The sequence below is a fragment of the Cynoglossus semilaevis genome, chromosome 9, assembly GCF_000523025.1.
Source record: "Cynoglossus semilaevis isolate Cse_v1.0 chromosome 9, Cse_v1.0, whole genome shotgun sequence".
Lineage (NCBI taxonomy): Eukaryota > Metazoa > Chordata > Actinopteri > Pleuronectiformes > Cynoglossidae > Cynoglossus > Cynoglossus semilaevis.
Window position 1 is genome coordinate 17,561,248 of NC_024315.1, and position 23,851 is coordinate 17,585,098.

Here is a 23,851-nt window from a genome sequence, read left to right on the forward strand (position 1 = left end):
AGGAGCAGGAGGTGACGGAGGGAGATCAGGGAATGGAGGAAAAGCGTAAATATCCCCAAATTACAGCTACAGAGTGACATCAGGATTGCTAAGCCCCACTCTCCTCTCTAATGTTCACTAAATGACCTCCATTACAGCGTCTGCTCCCATTAAGTCAACACAGGGGAGATCACCTGAGAAAAACCACGGTTAGTGCTGACAGATAAAATAAAAAATAAATTAACAGCTCTGGGTCGCATTAGATTATGGGCCACGTGTTTTTGTGGGCTCGATGTGGTATCGACCCCAACTTGTTTGTCGGTGCAAGAGAGCGTGAGCATGAGGGTAAATCACAGGGTAAATAGCAGAGATCACAACTTTGTCAATGCTCGAGGGGAAGAAACCACGAGAGACGTAGAAGGGGGGTCAGCCGTGTGGTCAGACAGTGGAGGAGAATCCTGACATTTAAATGTCACGACCTGATGAAGAGCAGTTGTTGATCAGATGCTGTTGTTGACTGTGTGACAGACAACATGTGCTGAGAAACACAGTTTCTGTCTGGTTGATGATGGGTTGATTATTATATTATCTACTCACTGTGGCTCTAGGTGAGACTGATTGTGACCTGGGTGACATGACAGGCTTAAGTATAAAATACACAAAGATGGAGCAGTCAGTACTCATGGCAGGAGGAGAGCAGGTCACCTGCAGGACCTACAGCAATGTTTTTGATACACTATTATGTTGTAGGCCTACAGAGAACATACTGTTATATCTCTCAGCAGTTGCACTTTTTATTTTATTTTATATTGTGCATTGCTGAAATCTGCTTGGATTTCAGTTTTTCAGTATATACCTGTATACACTTTTAATCCCCATAAATACAGATACGAAAGTTGAAACATCAAACAGAGGAGAATGTTTTGGGTCTGTTCTTTATCTGGTGACTCCACAACTTCAGGATTTAACCTTAACCTGGGACCACTGAGTAGGTGGAATCGAACCACCAACCATCTGCATGGTAGACTGGCAGTCATCAAAATAAACCATGATCTCTACATTGGATTAACTCAGGTGTTAACGGTCCAGCTGAGCAGACAGAGACGATGCTGGGGTCTGTGACAGTGTGTACTGTCAGACGTTATCCAATCAGAACCCAGTGGTTTCAGTGTTAGCAGACCAAGTTTGGTGCAGTGGTGCAGTGGTGCGTGTGCGTGTGTGTGTGTATATACACATAGATATGTGGTGCATGTTGTCATAGCAGACGTCCCAAAGGAGCAGGAGAGAGAGAAGGGATGTATTTTAACACTTCAAAGTGCCTTCATTCCATGCAGCTGAGCTCAGGGTGTGTGTTCCTGTGTGTGTGTGTGTGTGTGTATGTCTGTATCATTACCTGAAAATGCATGCACACTGAATTTCCCCAGAGTAGATCAATAAAGTCTGATCTAATCAAGTGTAAAAATAAGGTCAGACATTTGCATCTGTTCTTGAAGAGAACATTGGTCTGTCTGTCAGACTGTGACCTGAGCTGCAGGTTCAGAATATCTGAGACATAACCAGCACACCCACACACACACCCACAGAGGCTGTGGGTGTGTGTGTGGGTGTACCAAAGCCTTTTCTCTCCTCCATCTCCTCCATGTCTCAGTCTCTTTCTTCTTCTTTAGTGGTGTTTCAAGTAGACTGTTTTGGATGTTGACCTTTGACACCAGTTCACAACCTGCTTCTTGGTCTGGTCTAAGAACTGAGATCCACTTCCTTTAAATGTTCTGTTGGTTCTGGGAATTTTTTTTGCAGATTTTCAATAATTGTCACAGGTTTCTGCTCAGGTTTGGTGTTTGACGTTGGCACCTGGAGAACAGATGCTATGACTGTTCCACATGTGCAGTGTGGTGATACAGTAAAGTGAGGGGAGTGCAGTGTCACACAGTGTCACAGTGACTGACACCGTGCTGAAGGTAAAACCCTCCTGTTCATAGCTTTGTCTCCTCTTTAGCCGCAGGAGAAAATGGAAACAGCTGACGTTGAAGCGCTGCAGTCGATACCACTCTCCTTAAGAGACGCTCTCTGCCAAAGAGCAAAACTGATGTAGACCAGGAAGAGTGGGCGATGGGCCGCACGTGTCAGGTTTCATCTTCCCTCTGTGACACTCTGTGCTCTGACAGCTCTGCTCTCCTCAATGTAGTCTTAATGCCATCTCCTCTCTCTCTCTCTCTCTCTCTCTCTCTCTGTCTCTCTCTCTCTGTCTCTCTCTCCCCCTCACACACACTTTTCCTTCATGTCGTCTGCCTTTTCACATACACACACTCTTGTCTCCATTTCTCTGCTACTCACTTTGTCTCAATCACTCTCTTGTCCCCTCTGGGCGGACATTTTCACAGCATATGTCCGACTGCTGCAGGAGTTACTACTGTATATATGACTTTATATATGTGTTTTTAAATAATGTAAATCAGACCTCCTTTAAATACACACATTAGCCAGATATATAAAATAGATAGGTAATAATTCTTACATTAGTTATTTAATAGTGTTTTTAACCAGATTATTGTGTAATAATTCCATCATTTGCATTATGGAATTATTAATGATTATTAATGATTAATCTGTTTAAAAGCTTAAATATTAACATCTACTTAATTTCGACACAGATTTAAGGATTTCATTTTGATACACATCCCTTATTATTATTATTATTATTAACAAATTAACACTTATTTGTTGATTTATCGCCACAAATATTTGTGCACCAACAAATTACATATACCTAAGACATACTGTACAGTATTTTGCAGTATGTTCTCTATCTGGACTCTAAGCTTAAATCCTGACTGATCAGCCTTTAAATAAATCCACTTCTTCTTGTGGTATCACACACACAAGAAGAAAATCTTTACGAACCTTCTTGACTCTGGACGTTCTGCTTTTTAAATGCAGTATTCATTTTTTTTACCCCTAACTGTAAAGTATTTGTGTTTGATTTGACTCAGCTGGGACTAAATAGACTGTTCTCCACCAGAGTTTGTATTTTGGTCCTTGAAACATAGGGCTCATGGACCTTTAAAAGGACTTGGTGAAGAAAGTCTCTGGATGACGCCTCCACCAAACAGTAGTTAGAGGAACTGATGTAAAATGACGATGTGTGTCGTTTATTTCTCAGCAGTCAGAAGTACTTTGTGTGCTTGAGATTTCACCTGTCTCTCCTACACACTCCTGCAGTCCATAATAACCAGTTTTCTCTCTCCAATCAGTGGAGGCGCTGCACATTGGTTCCTCCTGTAATTACATCCCACACACAGCATCAAGTGGCAGATTGAACTCAGAGCACAAAGACGACAACCTGAGACACAGACACAGATCTCATCTGCTATAATGGATTCACTCTGTCGCTGTGTGTGAGTGTGTGAGAGTGTGACAGACTAGGCTTCACATACAGTACGACATCTTGATCAAACAAAGGCACCTGCTGACATGCACGCGCTCTTCGCACTGCATGTACAGACATAAAGTACACGTTTGATCACAGTACTGTTGAACATGTTTGGGGTTTTTTTATTCTTTAAACACAGGCTCTGAGTGACATCTCTGCTGTAAAATGTCAGGATGCACATGTGCAACAGAAAAGTGTTTTATTTGATTAACTCTTACTTAGAAAAGTGTTTTATTTGATTAACTCTTAGTCTAAATAACTGCACAGTCATGCAATAAGCCCCTTATATATATATATACATACATTTTTAATAAATGCATATATATATATATATAATATGTGTATACAGTGGGGCCTCGAGATACAAGTTCAACTTGTTCCACAACAGCACTCCTATCTCGATTGCATTTTCCCCATTAAAAATAACTAAAAACCAATTAATTTGTTCCAGCCCCCAAGAAATATACTATTAATTAATATGTTTTATATTACCCCATCTAAACATCAAATACATAGATATAAACAAATATATTGATTATATAACTAAATAGTAATAATTAAGAAAACATTTTATATAATTTTTTATAAAAATGGCTTAACGAACCAAGCGAGGGACAGTGAACCAGACAGCGTGTCTGCATTTGATGTTTCTGTCTGCAGCTGTTTGTGGCAGGTTCTCATTAGAACCACAGTTTGGTCACCAACAGGAGTGCTGGTCTTACAAGCACACGTACTGTGCACACACACACACACACACACATTCATAATCAATAGTCCAGCCCTGGTCTGTCTTCAGGTCCATATATTGATCGTCCTGTGCTGTTACATTAACAGGTGTCTTTGTCTTCTTCACCTCCTCACTCTGCATGTGTCTGTTTGTGTGTTTGTCTGTTTGTTCTGAACTATTTCCACATCCTTGTCTTTGTGCTGCATCTTTAAACAATAGGAGAGAACCAGTGGATTAAAACACGTCAATACTGCTTCAAGTACTACGTCAAATATTTTAAGCTAAAAGTTGATCAGTTAAGGTGACGAATAATGAGTTAAATGAAAGAAAAATGGTGTTGAATGTCAGTTAGAAGAAATGAGAATCACTTTTCTGTGAGTGTGTGTTTCTGTGAGTGTGTGTTTCTGTGGGTATGTGTTTCTGTGGGTGTGTGTTTCTGTGAGTGTGTGTTTCTGTGAGTGCGGTCCTCGCTTTGAAATGGTCAACAGGGTGTCTGTGTGTGTGTGTGTGGGCGTGTTTACTTGAATTTTTAGGCTCAGTCGTGCTTTTAATGTCAGAAGAAATAGCGCACACTTCTTTGTCTGTGTCTGTGTGTGTGTGTGTGTGTGTGTGTGTTTGTGTCTGTGTCTCTGTCTCTGAAGTAAAGAGCTCCTGTGGTGAGATTGCATTGACTGCTGTGTTATTGCTCTTTAATTATCAATTACAGCAGCCCCCTGTCCTGGGCAGAGTGAGGGGGAGGAGGAGGCGTATGTGGAGGTGATAATGAATACAGAGCTGCCATTAGGACAGTAACTGGCCTCTCTGTCTGAGGAGGAGGAGGAGGAGGAGGAGGAGAGGAGGAGGAGGAGCAGGAGTTGGCTGGTGTGCTAATGAAACAGGCTGCAGCTCAAGACAAAAGAAAAAGCCTCCACTCCTCCTCACCCTCCCCTTCATCTTCTCTCTTTTTTTTCTCCTTCTCCCCATCCCTCACTGATCCTCTTTTTATCCCTGTGCCTGTGATGAGTGTCAGCCAACAACCTGTGGTCAAACTCTGGTCTCTCAGTATCTGCAGCGTTAAACCTTTTCTAACTGAGGATGAAGATGGTCTTATCTTATTATTATTGTTATTAATATCACCTTTTCTTATTATTAACAAGATGGCTGGATTCTGAAAGCCTATTCCTCCTACTTTGTTCTCTCTGTGCTTGGCTGTAGGCCTGCAGTGATTGGTCGAAGGCAGTAGGAGAAACTCTCTAAAATGTCATCAAAGTAAATCATCAAATATCTTTTACTGTTTCATTGATATTACCAGAATGTGCTCCAGGTTGAATCAGCTACTTCACTCATTACTATCAACTGTTCATCACAGATCTGGTGAGGATTTAGTCACCTCTGGGGGGTTGGGGGGGTATCAAACTAGACTACTACTAATAACAGAAGGCAAACAAACAGTAGATTGAGGAATTTGGCTGCAGCTTAAAAATGCAGCTTAAAAATGTATCTTTTGAATAAACTGTTCAAATTTAGAAACATCCATGTTGAATTGAACTGGGCTTTAGCTGAAAAATTAGAATTAGTCTGTAAAAATGGACCAGAACTGAACACAGTAACTGTCCATTATTACTGACTACGGAGTAAATGTAATGTATTACTATGACAAAGTAGTAAAAACCATTCAGCTGTCGCAAATATCAAGTTTTCATGTCATTATTTTACCATTTAAATTAATGATAAAGTCACACACTGGTTAACACACACTTCACATCCCAGCCCTTTATAAAGACTCTGACCTGACGGTGAAAAAACATCCAGAACTCCCTGGAAATATTTAAGTAGAAATTATTTAATTTGAAAGATTGATTTCTAAGAAGGAGTCAAGATTTGGACGTGTGTCTTCTGCAGACGTGCCGTCAGTCAATCATCTTGCCTGTCCTACAACGAGACGCCAAATGACATTATGTCAGCAGTGCTCACGTGTAAAGGGCCGGTTGTATCTGGCCGACATGCAAATACCATCAGAGCGGAGCACAATGGAAGAGACAGTGATGGAGGGGGGGACGGGAGAGGGGGGTGAGGCAAGAGGAGAGCCTTTGTCATTTCACTGAGGGATATGAGAGAACAGCGATCGCTTCCTATTTCCTTTTTAGGGAATGTTGACAAATGATCTTCAATCTGAGAGGAAAGATAAACAGAAATAAAGAGTCAGTGACGGCAATAAAAAAAAACAAAAAAAAAACACAAGAGGCCCAGTAAACACTCCACACCTTGTAGTGTAATGAGTTGACCTGAGGAGGCGCTGCTGAACGCTTGTTCTTTTAAATCGCACGTCACATTGAATGGTTTTGCGCTCAACGTGACTGTTGCTGCAGCTGCCTGGTCACATGCCACGTCAACCTGACTGGGCACCGTGCCAGGGTGAGTGGAGCTGCCCCACCTGGTGTGACTGTGCTGTGGGGCAGAGATACAGCAGCAGAGGAAGGAGGGGGCAGATAAAGCTCTGACCCCAGCTACACAAGTCGATCACTGCCGTATGGGCATCGTGGGCATTATTGAGATGTTAACACTACTTTGTGGATTTAATAATGTGATAATTCTATTAAAACATCTTTAGTAATGGGTATTATAAAAATAATCTCATATACAAGAAATAAAAAAAAAGTCTTTTCGTGAATAGATCCAGTATTTGTTGGATCACAAGTGAGAATGAAGTCAATACATGTAAATTAGAAATTAAAGGGTTTTTAACATTTAACATTTAACAGAAATCTCAGAAGGCGATGGGATTATTTAGTTAAATTTAGAATGTTCTATCTAGACCTAGACCAATGGTTATTTTATTTAATTTTTGTTCTTTTTTCGAGGGCTTTTTTGTGTTGTATTGATAAAGTAGACAATTGTTTCAAATATACTTCTTATTTTACGTCCCTTCCAACCACTGTACTAGAAAACCCTAGTCTGACATTAGGCCTCAGTCAATGAAAGGAGGAAAGTCAAAATCAATAAATCGGTTCCTTTCTTTCAAGTCGACATTCATCTTTCAGACTGAAGTTTCTCCACCTGCCTGTGCAGTCGTATTTGCAGTTTTGTGTGATTGTGACTTGAAATTATCCTCAGACGTCCTCTTGTATTTTGTGTTTGTGATAATCCAGGAACATCTGCTGCTTCTTGTAGTTTTTCTTTTTTTTCCCTAAAACCTGTTACCTGTTTCAAAGTATAAAAAAGATTAAAAGTTACTGTAAATGTAGACTTTTCCAACACCTATTGGAGTGTGACCAAACAACAGATTTGACTGATTATCAGCGTACAAACCATTTTCTCTCAACGTTGCACCAGTTCGCATCAAAGCTAAAATCAGCTTTGATGCACATGCCAGCATAGAAGGGTTAACGGCAGGAGGAAAAGCCCAGAAGGATTCACATATTCATCAGTTCTTATATATACATCCATAGGACGTAAATGGAGTTGTCCATCATGTCAGTGGCGTTTTTGTTTTTTGTTTTTTACTGGTGTGTGTTTTGTCACTGGTGTGTGTGCAGCTCGTCTCTAGCGGCTCCCCAGCTTCTCCACTAATGCAGCCATAAATGACAGAGAAATTCCCCAAACTCACATTTGGAATACATGAATGATAAACTGGGTGAAGGCGTTTTCTTCCCCTTTACTTTCCACTGAATCCATTTCCACGTTCTTCCATTCACGGTGGAGGAACTCCAGCTCTGGAGGCTCTGGGCCATTCATGCTGCTGAAGCCTGGCCTTCATTCACTGGTCCAAACACAGGCTTCCTGTTCAGGTCTTCACAGCTACTCACAGCCTTTTCAAACAGCATGTTTCCAGAAGGGATTAACTTCCTTCAGGCCTTTTAAAGGTCAGGCTGATTCCAGATCAGAGTCCAGTTCACTGGGTGCAAAAATAAGAGTTGATGAAAGCATGTGACTGATCTTTACATACATCTGTTTTCATTCTCTGTGTTGTTTCTTTTATTTTGTGATTATAATTAAAAATGATTTTGAATCTTTTTCTAAATCTAGTCTTTTCACGCTGCAAAGACAAATGACCTGAGGTAAAATAATTTTGATTTTATTTTCTGATTTAATTAGGCTTTTACGGTTGTATTTTTTAAGGAAATTGGGACAATGAAACATCTTACACCATTTTTGGCTTCTTAATTTAACTTGCAAAAATAGAAAGACTTTAGGCTAAAAAAGTCCTTTGGGCTTTCAGTGGATGAGTTTGTGAGAGCAGCAGCAGTAGGAGGAGGAGACGAGGAGGAGCAGTGGTGGGAAAGGTCACGATTTCTAAAAACAAAACACTTTACAATAAGGAAAACAAAGAATTGGGATTATCAAAAAAAACAAAAAAACAAGCGATGTGAAGATCTGTGAAGGTTCCAGATGATGAACCAGTACAAACCAGAGAACAACCTTGGCACACAGGAAATGACAAAGAAAGAAAGACTGGTGACGAGGTGTAAGGCAAAATGCCTCACCACTTATCCACTGTTTTAGTCAAAAACTATTATTTTCAGACATTGACTATTTTAACACTATGATGGTAGTATGGTGGTACTTTGGTTGTAGCGTGGTTGTATGATGGTATTATGATGGTATTCTGGCTGTAGTACTGCTGGTGTGATAATGCTGCTCCTGTTTCATGAATGGTTAAATGTATCATTTCTCAAATTAAACTGCAGCTCCTTCTTCTTCTTCTGGTTCTGGTTCTGGTTCTTATTTCTGAGCCCAACATTAAGGCCCGTCGTGAGGTTACTGCTCGTTTTCTCCCAACTCCATTTCGTGTTTCATGTTTAGGCCTAGTTACCGACAAAGACGGACAGATTGGCTGCCAGGGGGAAGAGGACCCACGGATGAGTCCTGCCAGCTTCAACCAGCTGTGCAGGAAGAGGAGGAAGAGGAGGAAGAGTCCTGCCTTCACTGTCCCCATCTGTCTGTCTCTCTGCTCATGTGTCCCCACTGTCTCTTCTCTACTGGTGATGATGACTTGGCTGTTTACGTCTCTCTTCTGCCGCAATTGCTGCACTTTCACAGAGCTGCTTCCCCGTGTGAAGCTTTTCTTTCTTCTATCACATTCACACACACACACACACACACACACAGCCAGACAAAAACACCAGCCATCTTCCCCCCACCTCCTCCTCCTCCTCCTCCTCTTCTTCCCCTCCTCCTCCTTATCTGAGAATAAATAGACTGGATGCTCGTGCTTGCCAAAGTGCCTGCGGAAAAGCCTGGCCAAGGCTTTTCACAGAGCCCTGTGAGCAGTAATGGGCAGACAGACTGGAGAGGAAAAACAACAACATGGCCCAGTTTGGTCCCTGTGTCTTGTTTCAGGAAATTACATTCCAAGGCCAGCAGGTCTTTTTTTTTTAAAACCCAAATGAAGGGTGAAAAATCGTCACCTCTGCCTGTTTGTTCTAAAGAAAAAACATCCGGCTTAGTTTTTCCGTGTACATTTTCAAAGTGTTTAAATTAAAGCATAAAAAAAAAAGTCCAGACATTTCCAAATACCAGGGGGTTGTCTGAAGATACTCGTCTTACAGTTGAGCATCTGCTCTTCTCTTCCCTGAAGTCAGAGTGGAGCGCACATTAATGTCATTTCACAGGGCTGTTTTGTTCTTCAGATTACTGCACTGTGGTTACTGTGTCACATTCCGTTCTTGTTTTTGTGCTCTGGTGCCTTTGAGGCACAGGAACGGCAGACACGTGAAAGAGAGAAAGAGAAGACGAGGTGAAAACAGAATAACATGCAGCTAATTGTGAGGGGGGAAGATGTCTCCCATTGTCTCACACCATTGTCTCACACCATTGTCTCACCCTCTGTCGGATAAGAGGCAGCAAAAAGACACATTTTCTCTGATGTCTGGAATTTGTAATGGTGCCTTTGTTGGCGGTGACACATCGCTGCTCTGTGTGAGGCTCACAGTGTGTGTCATGGGCGTGGATGACGCTAGGCCTCCGCTCACATGACTCCTCACCCAGGGTAAGCCATGACTTAGAGCTGTTGTCATCGTCACATGTCAGCCACTGTGTCATGTGACTGGTGGCTGTGGTTTTAGCAAATGACACAATTTAGGATTTTTACATTTTTAGTAGCGCAGATTCTGACACGTTTCAAATATTTCGCTGTGATATTTTGGTCTGCTCTCACATGACAGCACCACATTGTCGTGCTGTTTCTGTTGGATTCACATCCATGATGTCAAACGCCCCAATGTTGCCCTGCTGGTTTGAGTACTGAGGTCATGGTAGTGCAGTGAACTCCAAGTCAACTTCAATAAACAGTCTTAAGATTTGATGTTATTATATTATTATTCAGTTTTGTCATTTTGCATCTTGCCCTGCTCTAGCTAAAATCTCCAGTTAAACTACTTTCATCAGGCATCATTATGGGCTGAACCTGGGCCTAAAAACACCTCCAAAATAGTTTTATCATTGGCCTGAACCTTCTAATCTGGAAAGATTTCAAATGTTGACTCCACGTGGAGGTTAATCCTTGTTCATCTGCACTGCCCACAGCTCCAGTGTTGGACTCTGTTGACTCGGAGTTTCATTGTAGATCAACTTTGACCAATTCAATAAACTGTGAAGTAAAAAAGGGTGAGTGAAGAGCTCAGTTAAGAGTCACTTGAACCTGAACGTGTCACCGTCAACCAAATGTGTGTGTGTGTGTGTGTTTACCATGTTAACATCAGCCGTAGGTGTTCCTGCCCTCCTGCACACTGAAACTGAAATGCTGGTCAGGACGTCAACAGCAGTATTTCCCATCCTCCTGTCAGAACACAGCTCCATCCTCCTCCACTCTTTACTCTCTCCTTCTTTCTCTCCTACACATGTACGTGCAGCCCTGACCGCAGTGGAGACAAACACAGATCTGTGAGGAAACACTCTAACACAACTCAAACACAGTCTTTCATGGCTTTCCTCTGGAGCTTTGGTAAATCTGCCCAGCAGGGTAGGAAATTGATTTTTACATTTTTCAACCAGGCCTGTGAAATGGGCTGCGAGTGCCTTTTGGATCATTTTCTTTGTGATCCACTGACCTAAACATTTCATCCTCACACCACAGAAATATCTTTGAATTGTTTGTAGGTGCTGGTGGGGCTGAGGGGTCCATTATGGCTATTTAAAATGTCTGAATGTTTTAAAAGGCACTAAAAACTTTTTTTTTTTTTTTTTAGCTTTTTTGATCCAACTACAGTTATATCATGGCAACCAGCAACAAATAACAGAAACTATAGAAAAATATTACGAACCTTGACTAGAACAAAATGCGAAAACAGAATTAACTAGTTGGAAACCACATTTTCAGACCAAAAAAACAAGGCTTGGTCATTTTGTTTTTGTTTTATTACAATTTCCAAAGGCAGGAATATGATTTATACAAAACATTTGTAATAATTAATAAAATGACAGGTGACCTGTTTACAGTGTGTTTATGATATAAATACCACTGTTGAACTCTTTGTTAAGTAAACATCATCTAGAACCTTCCGTCACACCATCCGTCAAACATGAGCTGCTGGTTTGACGTGCCACAGTTTGAAAAATTAAACCCTTTTCAACCATGAGGTAAAAATCCAGGATTTTCTTCCATCCAAACACGACAGTCCCTGCTGTGACGGCTGCACTCTGCCTTCAGTACGCCTTCTTCTTCCCCAAAGGAAATTAAGGGATGGATTCCTCCTGACAGACAGCTGTTACACCCACAGTGGGTCGTCTTCATAACCTGCACCTCAACACACACACACACACACACACACACACTTAGAGAGTTACTCCCTCCCCCTCGGGGGAATAAATCTGCAATCAACTGGGCCTATAAATAGCTGTGGCACACTTCACTGCTGGGCCCCTCCACATCCCAAAGACTTCCTCCGACACACGTGCGCACACACACACACACACACACTCCATGGGTAATCCAAAGCAGGGCATCACCTCCCAGCCTTGCTCTACCGTACGTTTCCTCTTCCTGCTGGTGTCATGTGCTAATATTCCTGCGAGCAAACACATTAACGTTAGCTAATTAAAGCAATTTGTCCTCCACATATCTGCACATTAGCCTTAATGGCTTTTAGACAATTAAAAGCTCCAGACCACCAATGGTATTAACCATTCCATCTGAATCACTGTGTTTAATCCTTGGAGGGAGAGCGGAAAAGATGGAGTCGTTAACGCTACGCTGCGCTAACGCTAGTTATTGGTCGCGGAGGCTAATCACCTCATTAGTCAGCAGGCTTAATGAGATGTGTTATTTAAGTAGGTACTGTATCACAGAGCGGACCTGTTCCTCTGGAGCCAATAGTCCAGAGACACATTTACAAAAACACTTATACAGCAAAAAATAAATAAATACATTCTAAAGGCTGCAAGCAATTATTGTTTTCACAAAAAAATATTTGTCCAGACATGACCCCACATTTCTGCATTGTTGGCAATCCAAGTAGACCGTACATAAGATAAGGACACAACAGTACATACTTACAGTCTCCGTCTAGATTCATGTCGTGTTTAGTTCAACAAGATGTCACTTTTGATAAGAGTGAAGGAGAATGTTCACGGATCAATCTGCCTTTCATAGACAACAAGGTCCAGTAAGGAGAGGAACTGTAACTGCATTTTTGTGAAGCTGTGAATTTATTTAATATTAATGGGACAAAAATACATTCCAGAATATGCTACAATGTAACCTCAGAGTTAATGTCAATATTCAAATGTAATGTAGCTGTTTATGTAGCTAAAAGTGCACGTTGAATTGCTCCTTGCGTCCATGTACAGTACTACAGTTGTTAGTCAGTTCTCATTGGTGGTTTGACTGTAGATGTTGGGAGTACCAACTGCCAGGTGTTTTAATGATGGTATTTGCTTTAATCACATGTCAAAAGAACATGGTTGTCAAAGGTATTTGGTTTAACGCCTTGTCATCATGTTCACACTGCCTGGCTTTAAGGCGTTTTTTAAAACAATGATTATTTCACTTCATGAATTACCATAAGAAAATGTTTGGGGGCAGTTTGTCAGTTTTCCATAACCGACGAGGGTTTGTTGAATCTTCATCTCTGCTTCCAAATATTCAGTTCTACCATAATCTTTGGTGCAGGCTTGTAGCTGTAAGGAGATGGTTTCCTGTGTTGGTTTAAATGTCTTCTTCTGTGTCTAACTTCTGACCAATCATATCAGTGGACTCAGCTCTTACCTCATCAATGTTCAATTATAGACACACAGTACAAAGTCATACTTGATTGACATATAGGACAGACATGATATTAATACTGAAGTCAGTGAAACCACCAGGTTAGACTGACATATTGATGATGTCATCGATTGCCCTCCGGTGAAACTCTGTTAGCTTGGCTTCATTGATGGATCAGGTCCAGCCACAACCAGATGATGATCAGGTGTCTGCTGTATGTCTGGGGGTGTGTTTGTGGTATCGGTGGTGTTACCCAGACCCCTGACCTTTCCATGTCCTGATGGCGTCCCTAGAGAAAGCAGTTGGAGAAGGAGGGGTGAGGAAGGGGGCGGGTCTTTGTTTTGACATACGAGGTGTAAATGTCACTGCGGCTGGATGAAAGAAAACGACACCGTCTCATCCCCTGGCTTCATGTTGATAGGGTTTTTTATTTAATCAAGGTGAAAAAAAGTAAAAGATGAAATTCAAACATTCATTCAAATACTTTACAAGAGGATTATTCCTGTTTTTGTATCGGAAAGATAAGGAGTAAATGTTGAACATACTGGGACATGGAAATATAAATAAATAAAATAATATTCAATATAAGGATGAAAAACAATCACAGATAACGTTGTCCTCATTAACCTGCTCCATAAAACAGTCTTAAGATTGTATGATATCTTATTATCCTTGGTTTGTGAATGTTTTTGACTCCCAGCATAAATGTGTGACAGATTGAAACAGCTCTGAACATACCTCACCTCACACTCCTACAAAACATCATAAATGAAGCTCCAGACTTAACACAGACTAATGTGTTGTGACAGGTACACACACACACACACACACACATACACACACACAAACTAACAGGGAAGCGCACAGGTACACACACACACTGTTCGCTTGACAGGGAAAGACGTGCACTGAGACGACGGTGCAGTGAGTTGATGCCAGATTTAATTGTCTGGAGCAGAGGTGAGAGTTAACTGCACACCTCACACACACACACACACACACACACACACACACACACACACGGTAGAAGCAGGCAGAGGAAATGTGAGATTTGTTTTTGCCTCCTCTCTCCATCCGACCTGTGAATCATCCCCCTCCCCCTCCCCCCTCCTTTTCCTCCGTCTCACATCCATCCATTTGCTCATCCATCAGCGTCTCCTCCTGCTCCCCTCTCTCCTCTCTGTCTTCCATCACTCCACCCAGCCAATTTAGCCCTCACTGGTTTTCCTCTCCCCTCCGCACACTCTCTGGCTTTTGTTCTCCATCTCCCCTCCTCACTTTCACTCCGTTTCCCGTCACCTTTTTCTTCCCTTTCACCACCAGAGCACTGTGTTGTAGAAGGTGTTGAGTGACAGCAGCGTCTGACACTGGGGGCCGGTGTCAGTGCAGTTTGACTGGGGGTGGAGGAGGAGGTGTGTGTGTGTGTGTGTGTGTGTTTTGGACAACATTTCCCAACCTGTGTTATGACGGGAACGTTGTTGAACCAACACCAGTGGTTACAGTTTAGCTGAAAAACGACACAGACCTTAACCAACAACACTGAGTCAGAAATATCAAATACCCCAAATCTGTCTTCAAATCCTGGACAAGCTTTATGGTTTTGTTTTTTTATTTAAAAAGTAAAACCAAACAGGAAGTCATGTTGGTCTAAATGACGATGAAGAAATGTATGAATGTCTTCAGTTGAAACTTGACAGAAAGTGTCAGGAATGAACTCCCATCAGTGCTGACTTAGTCAGCTAAACTGAAGGAAGTAATGAGGATGGGAGCCAATCAGAGGCTTGAAGGCGGGACATCTCAATGGATGTCCAATCACAGTGGACATGTGTCCTGCAGTAGAATGAACTGAAGACAGTAAAAGACCGATTAAGATTTTATAAATATGGAAATACTAAACATTGGGTTTACGTCAACTAAAGACAAATAAAATGAATTTTAGACTCAAATAAATAATTCAAATTTAGAGACTTCTGTTGACTAAAGATTGGTACTAAGACAGTAAAACCTCACATGAAAATAATCCAAAACTCATTTCACAGGAACAAAAAAAAAACTCACCCTGACACTGTTGTGTGGGTGTGTGTATGTATGTGTGTAACCCAAACAACAGAAGCTTAGCCATCTGTCTACCTTTAAACCTGATATGTCTGGGTCATACTAGTCTTTTCCTGCCTCTCTACTCACACACTCACACACACACACTCACACACACACACACACACACGTATGGCTACAGCTTCCATCAAGCTGTGTTCCAGGAGTTCCTCTGTCGGCCACAGCCTTTACCGTCCTAACTGTAGGCTACAGCTCTTTGGCCCCGGCCTGTCATGTAAACACCATTCTACAACAGATACACACACACACACACACACACCCCCTCCCAGCCCCACCGCTGGTCCCCAGGCTCTCTTTGGCTCTCATTAACCCTGTCACGTTTATGGTATGAATTAAATGATTCTGGTGATGCGTCCACACGCTCAGAGGGAGGCACAGTCCTCCTGCCCCCCACCACACCCCGACCCCCGCACATCTCCTCAACCACTACCACCATCCATCCATCCATCCAACCCACCCACCCACTCTGTCAGTGATGGAGGCCTGAGGGACGGCCTGAGGCTCCTCTCTGTGCCCTCATTATTCCCGTCATGTGACCGTCAGTGAGCTGCTGCGCTGGTGTTTTTGGTCCGAGCCTGTCTGAGGCTGTGGCTCTGACTTTTTTGTTTTTTCTCCCACCTTTTTGCATATTTTTCTGGAATGTCAAGGAATTAATATTTTTAATCTGACCAATCACAGTGTAGCAACATTTTACCTGTGTATTTCTGTAACAGAAAGACAAATTATTAGTATCACAGATTATCTTCCTCTAGATAGAATATAATCTGCACAAATGCAAATTATTTTTTAATAATGTTTTATTGGCAGAAGTGTGTTTACAAAAGGACAAAAAGACACTTTGTCCATGTGGGGACACTTTGTCCATGTTGGCCTCAGTTGGCACTCCTGTCACCTGTCAGCGTGTCAAGGATGTCGGTTAAATTCCTACTGTTTTTGAATTCTAAAAGCACATTTTCTGGAGTTCCTTTGTACAACTTCAACTTTTTACTGGAGAAATTGGTGTTGTCAAATCTTACTGATTTTTGCAAAATCTTTGGCTAAATGTAAGTTGTTTTTTTTTTCATAAATGTATAAAAACTTTTATAGATGATAAGAAATTAGCAGTGGTTTCGGGGCTAACGTTTAGCTTTTACTCTCCCTTTCTTGGTGAACACTGATATGTTTATGATTCAGTGCAGAATTATTTAACTTTTTTAACCAAATCTCTTCCTCTGTTTATCTAACATTTAATAATGTTGCAGCATTTTTGTCTGATCTGTAGCCAGTTCAGCTAACGCTGAGCTGTATTCTTAAAAACATATGAACTACAGCTCATCAGGTGGACTGTCTTTGACACCTTTATCTGTAACTATCAGGTATTTTATTCCTTTACAAAAGTCTCTTCTTTCCAACTCTCTCTCTCTGGGTGTGTTTTTCTTTAGTTCAGCTTGGAAAGGTTTCAGGAGAAAGAAATTACCCTGAACTGCTGCCCTGACAGACTCAGGCCTCCGACCATTTATTCAGTCAGTTGGTCATGTACACAGGACAGTGTTGACATTTACACAGAGGTTTTTTATATATATATTCAGTTTGAACAACAGCATCCTGTTGCTTTAAATTATCATCACATGGAACTAACAGGCAAAAGGTTGTGTGTGCACGTGTGTGTGCGTGTGTGTTTGTGTGTGTGTTCTCTGTCCATGTGCTCTCTGCATGTGACCGTGTCTCTGCCTGTTTACTTTATGTCACAGTTCTCTGGCAGCTCAGTCACTCCTAAGAGCTCCTCCTTACTTTAATTAACTAGAAACACACACACACACACACACACACACACGCTTTAAGGCACAAAAACATACAGCGTGGCTCGGAAAGTCCAGGGGAGCAGAGGGAACGAGAGAAGAAAAAACAAAAATATTTTTCAGACTTAAAAAAAGAGGAACCTGTTTCCAGTAACTCTCTCTCTGTGTGTGTGTGTGTGTGTGTGTGTTTCCAGACAGAGGTTTGTGACTAAACTTTAAGTTGACACAACAGAGGGTTTTACTGTATTTGATTTAGCCAAACACATACTTAACCCTTGACTAGTTGTCCATGTGACACAGTGTGAACCATGACCTGCTGTATCTAAAGATGCTGATCTAAAGGTTAGCACAGAAACAGCTAAGCTAGCACAGTAGATTAGTGAAGTGTGAAGTATCACTTTAGACCAGGGGTGTCGAACTCATTTTCACCGGGGGCCACATCAGCATACAGTTCCACTTGAACCCGTTGTAACTGGAAGACTGTATAGATTAGGGGTCCCCAACGCCCGGACCGCGGACCAGTACCGGTCCATTGGTCATTTGGTACCAGGCTGCAGTGGGACATAGTTAAAAAATGTGCTTAATTTTTACTAATTTACTTCATTTAAAGAAAGTCCAGTTGTCAAGCTGTAATATTAAAACTTTTAATATCTCAGGTTAAGCTCCCGCGGGCCACACGAAACGGCTGGGCGGGCCGCATTTGGCCCCCGGGCCTTGAGTTTGACACGTATGTTTTAGTCCAAACTGATTAACGTTCCACCTCAAACATGGGGTTAGTTGGTCTGTGTGTTTATTCTGAGCCAATTGGCAACATAACCTTCAATATAAAAATAAATTTATTATAATAAAAACTGGCTTAAAGCTAAATAAAATAAAATAACATCCAGACATATTAATATTGAGCTAAAATTGTGTATCGGTGCAGAAATTGTTCAAATAAAGCCTAAAACAAACATTGCTTAAATTTAAAACTCTAATTATAAATTAGCATAATGTTAGCAGGTAGCAGAAACAGTGAAAACAGAACGTCGATCCAGAGGACTTCTGGTCCAAAGTGCTTCCACCCACAGCCTCACCACAGTCACCTGGACGTGACGTGTGCGTTCGCTCGTGCGTCAGTGTGTGTTTGCACTAGAGATAAGAGCTGCAGGATGGAGTGACTCACTCTCCTCTGACTCACCCCGCACAGCCAGGGATGGAGGGGTGGAGGGAGGATTTGGGGATGGAGAGGAGAACTCACAGTTCCTTCTTCACATCCGTGTTTCCTGAGAAAACCGTGGTCAGTGCAGCACGTGATCCTGGCCTGACCACAGTGTGGAGGGTGTGTGTTTGAGTCCCTGCTGAGCCAGTGTTGTCCCGCCTCAGGCCTCCTCTGTTTTATATAACTGAATGCCTACAGTATTTATATTAATAATAATGTTTTGTTGACTCAAAGTTCAGCCTAGTTAAAGGAAAATATATTCACCAAAGATTTTTTCTTGTTTGACTCTGTAGAACTAATCGTTTTTGAAGTATTTAATAGTGTTCACAGTATCTTCATTTGTACTTCAAATACTTTTAGTAACATCCTGGACATGGACCAGTAGAATATTATGGTAAAATGTCCTCGGTGGTTCCCGAAGGACACCTACTGTAACTACACCCTTGTTTTAAAACTTAGTCTGTTTGACATTTTTTGCATGACTTGATGTTGGATAAGTGTCAAGTTACTAAAATAAAGTCAAGAAACAGCTACTTTTTTTAAGATTAAAAAAGAGCGTAACTTCACTAAGTAACAGCCCAGCAAAGCTAAAACGTAACAAAAAGAAAAGTAGGAATAGACTAATAAATACATTAAGTTACAAGAAGAGAAGGATCTTAAAGTGGCCTAAAAAATAGAAATAAATACATTTCCCTTTATTAAGTATCGAGCAAAATTCCTTAGGTAATTCAAAACATGGCTAAAAATTGGCTGAAAGCTAACTTCTGTTTATGGCTTAAAGGTAGCTAAAATCCATAATATAGACTGTGCTCTATAATATAAGACAGATAAATCACTGTTTGTCAAATCATAAATAAAGCTATGAAACAAAAATGAATGAATGAAAATTCTTCGATACAATTATAGTGAATGTTAAAGGACTTTTGTTAGAACAAAGTAATGGCCGTAGATTAAAAAACATGGGTCCAAGATTCAGATTGTGTTTGCAGTTACGAGATATATAATTTGGAAAATTCTGACCATTTTTAACACCATTGTCATTGAAGTGGGTTTACAGTCAGTGACCTACAGCATGTAGACTGTATCAGTGTGAATCACCTTTATCCAAAAACACACCTGATACACTGTAGACTGACTGTAGACTGATGACGTCATGTGAAAGCACAGAGCTGTGGTGATCTGTTCTCCCTGACGTTCACAACATACACTACAGTACCATCAGCAGATTAGCTGCTCAGCGTTCATGTGACCGAGGTGTGTTTAAGATGAGTGATAAACTGAGAGATGACGGTGTGATGCTGCTGCTGCTGCTGCTGCCGCTTCTGCTGCCGCTGCTGCTGCTGTTGCTTCTGCTTCTGCTGCTGCTGCTGCTGCTGTTGCTGCTGCTGCTGCTGCCGCTTCTGCTGCCGCTGCTGCTGCTGCTGCTGCTGTTGCTGCTGCTGCTGCTGCCGCTGCTGCTGCTGTTGCTTCTGCTTCTGCTGCTGCTGCTGCCTCTGAACACGTGACAGTGTCTGCTCAGCCATGAGGCTCCTGCTCTGTTTGACCGCAGAGAGGAATAAACAGAGCAGAAGGAATAGACACACATGTCTCTCTCTCTCTCTCTCACACACACACACACACACACACACACACCTGTCCAACGTATTTGGCAGCTGTGAGTACATTCTGTTTTTCTCAGGGCACGGCGAGAGCAACTCCAACACACACACTCACACACTCACATTTCTCAAGTAGGTAAATGTACTAACTAAACAGCCCTGAGCTAAGCTGGCACAGGCCACAGTTCCTGTGTCGGCTGACTGTCCTGTGTTGTTCTGGTCTCACCTTCTGTTTCATTACGTCCATGAAACCTTGACAATGAACTGTTTCTGCTGCTATTTTCAAGGCTAATGTGAGGCTTTTGATATATTTTGGCTAACACTAATGTTTTTTTTTGTTTTGTTTTTTACTTTTAAAACTATTACCTTAACAACTATTCAAAAAGACAAAAAGAAACGTCACATCACTTTTACTGTATTTGTTTTTTATATATTAACCTCTAGTCCAGTAACTGTTTTCAACTTTTTTTAATATTTATTGAACTTTTTGAGGTTTTTTTTTTTTTATGTTCCAAACACACACAGACACGCACCCACTTCAACACCTCCAGTGAGGGTTTGTACAGAGCATTCTTGGGAGACAACAACTATTTGTCAGTGTCATTTTGTTCTGTTTGAATCTTAAACAAACCTTTAGTCAACAACTTCTCTTGATCTTTTTGTTTATTACGAAACCACAGGGTCACAGGCATCAAGTGTCTTTGGTCAAGTTCCCGCCCTGTCATCAGTCCAATCAGTGTTGCGTCTGTAATCCACAGTGTTGCAGGATTAAAACGTGACTTTTTTCCACTGCCACGTCTGGTTACCTTGGAAGGCTTGTTTCTGTTCAAACATTTGCTAACTTTCACACGTTCTATTGTTGCCTTTGTTTGCACACAGAGTTAAAGGGTTAGGAGTGACAACAGCCCTGTACTTCTGGTACTCCTTGTACTCCGTCCTATACTGTCTCCTTCGTGTCGTACCCTTCCTTCCTACAGCCTCCCTAACATGGACTGTCAGTAAAGTTACGGAGCAAATTTGTATAATTTTAATATATTTAAAGTGAAGCCCAGAGCTTCCTGGAATACAGTATTCCATGGTATAAGTCTGTAACTATTATTATAGTTACTTATAGTTACAGTTATAAGTCTGTAACTATTATTATAGTTACTCATGATACGAGCAAATATCTAGCTACGAGTGGTCAACCGAGGTCTGGCATCCATTCAGTGGTACAGCATGGGGACGCCGCGAGCTCTGATGCCAAAACAGCTGCAGAGTTTGTCACGAACTTTAAGTGTTTAATATAATAAAATAAAAAATGTAAATATAATTTTTCTTCTACATTTGGTGGCCCCAACACTGTCTCGTTCACTGTCCCTCACTGGGTTATTTGACCCATTTATATAACAATAATATAAAATGTTTTTTTAATTATGATTATTTTATATTATCAATATATTTGTTTATATGTCTTGGTGTTTAGATAGTGGGGGAAATTAATAGTATGTTTCTGGGCTGGAACAAATTAATTGGTTTTTAGTTATTTGTAATGGGGAAAATTTGATCTAGATCCGAGTGCTGCTGTGGAACAGATTAAACTGGGATCCTGGGGCTCCACTGTGTTTATTTGATTGAAATAAACCTTTCATAACACTGGTCCTAGTTGTTAGACGACTGGAGAATGTGTAATAGCTGTTCATGCAGCAAATACTGTGACACGTGTGTGAGTACATGGTAGTACAATAATACTGCTGCTGTGGGAACACCTTGGTTTGGGTTTAGGATTAGAGTTATGGTCAGATTAGAGTTAAGGTAGGCATTAAAATGACTCATAGATTTGTACTGGGTAAAGTTAGGCTCCGGGGCGAGGGAGCTGTGTGTGTGAGAGAATGTTGGCTGTAACGACTGTGACACCCTGTGGAATACATTTCTCTTCCTCTTTGTTTGAAGCACCTGTTCTCATTATTGACATTGAAACGCTGCTGTGAAAAAACGAATGGGAAAAAAATATAGAAATAAAAGTTAAAAAGTCATTACATCCATTTTCTTTACAGGGTCGCCAGGGGGTGAGTGGGTGAGAGTGGGTGACACCCTAGACGCCACATCATCGACAAAACTCTGAACGCCATATTCACCCCGTGTAGTAGACCTGTTCTGTTCTGTTCTGTCCCGCGTTGTGGACCACACAGAATTTGGACCTACTTTCATTGATTCCACTGCAGCTGCTGCACCTGTAGGTGTTGGTGTTGTCAGTGCTGTTGCTGTGGTTCAGTGTGACGTGTTGGTCGGTTCAGTCCACGTGAACCGCGGTTTCTTTAATCAGTGGCACAGACGACAGTCTCCAGATGCAGGATGATCTTATCCATTACTATATTAATGTCAGTAAATGTTCAATGATGTTTTTGAATTGTTTGATCTCTGTGAAATCTGTTATTATTAAATCTAGGTATATTATACAGAAAGCCAGGATGTAGTGTCTCTGTCCATGGACGTGGGCACATGCTGTACATACTCACACACACACACGTGAACGCTGGAGTCGACTGGAGCAAAGTGAACTGTAACAAAGAAGGAAATGAATGGAATGTCTTTAAATTGTCAGTTCACACGTGGCACTAAATCTGTGTGTGTGTGTGTGTGTGTGTGTGTGTGTGTGGACATGCAGTTATCAGTTATCCAGACTTGTTTTTTCGCCTGTGAAGCAGTGAAAACCTTCAGATTTGCTGCCACACATGGTCAAACATTCACCTCCTGTGGCTGTGTGTCTGATAGAGAGACAGACACACACAGAGAGAGAGAGAGAGAGAGAAAGTTATTAAAGTGTTGAGACGTGACCAGCCCCTCACTCTCACCTGCCTCTGGAGCTCCTTCACATAAACACACACCAGCGAAGTCTCTGTCTCTCTCTCTCTCTCTCTCTCTGTCTCTGTCTGTGTGTCTCTCTCTGTCTCTGTCTGTGTCTCTCTCTCTCAGTTGTTTTTTAACTCACTCTCTGACCCCTTCCTCCTCCCCCACTTTATACACACTTCTGCAGCAGTGGGAAATCCTTCAAAATCCATAATTCNCACCTCCCCCCCTCTCTGGGTGTGTGTTAATGTTGGAGAGAGTCATAAATACAGATGAAAGTAGTAAAAAACATATGGTTGGACCTAAACAAATGCACACACACACTGAAGAACATAGGAAACACACACACATTCTCTCTCTCTCTCTCTCTCTAACACAGACGCACAGAAACACACACACACACACACACACACACACACACTGTCACTGTCTTTCTGTGTTATGGGTAATGTCCCATTTTGCAGATCACATCTCGCTGTAGTTACTGTTTCACCCTCACCCCTCCCTCACCCCTCCCTCACCCATTACTCCCACAGACACTGGTCTTTGCACCTTCTATTGTTAACAGACTCAGTGATTTCACTGCAGAATATTCTCATGTCATAAATAGAGTTTTGCATGTTGAGATATGTGGCCACAATGCTTTGTGGTGGAAATGCTGCTCCATGACCCAATATTAAACTATATAGTGTTTATCTGTGTGTTAATGTACTGCAGTACATTCTCTGAGGGTTTATACGCAGAAAGTACTGCATTAATTCATTTAAAAAACAGAGTGGATTTAAAGGTGGTTGGTGATAAGTTGTTATTAATGATTTCATTGATTAGTCATCACCAATGACTGACCACTGTTTGTCTGTTAAATATCAGATGTTTTGAAATATAAACTGGGAGATCTCAAATATTAGATCAATTAATAAAAGATAATATTCATCAATATGTAAAAACATTAGTAACATCAGAACAATCAGTGTTGGAGGAGTGGAGTACTTTAACAAATGATGTTGGAAATG

The 23,851-nt window shown here is 41.4% G+C and overlaps 1 protein-coding gene across 1 annotated transcript in view; it reads left to right on the forward strand.

The window, feature by feature from the left end:
• The window catches only part of card14 (caspase recruitment domain family, member 14), a 67,347-nt gene that overhangs the window by 22,651 nt on the left and 20,845 nt on the right, over positions 1 to 23,851 (forward strand). The window lies entirely within an intron of this gene.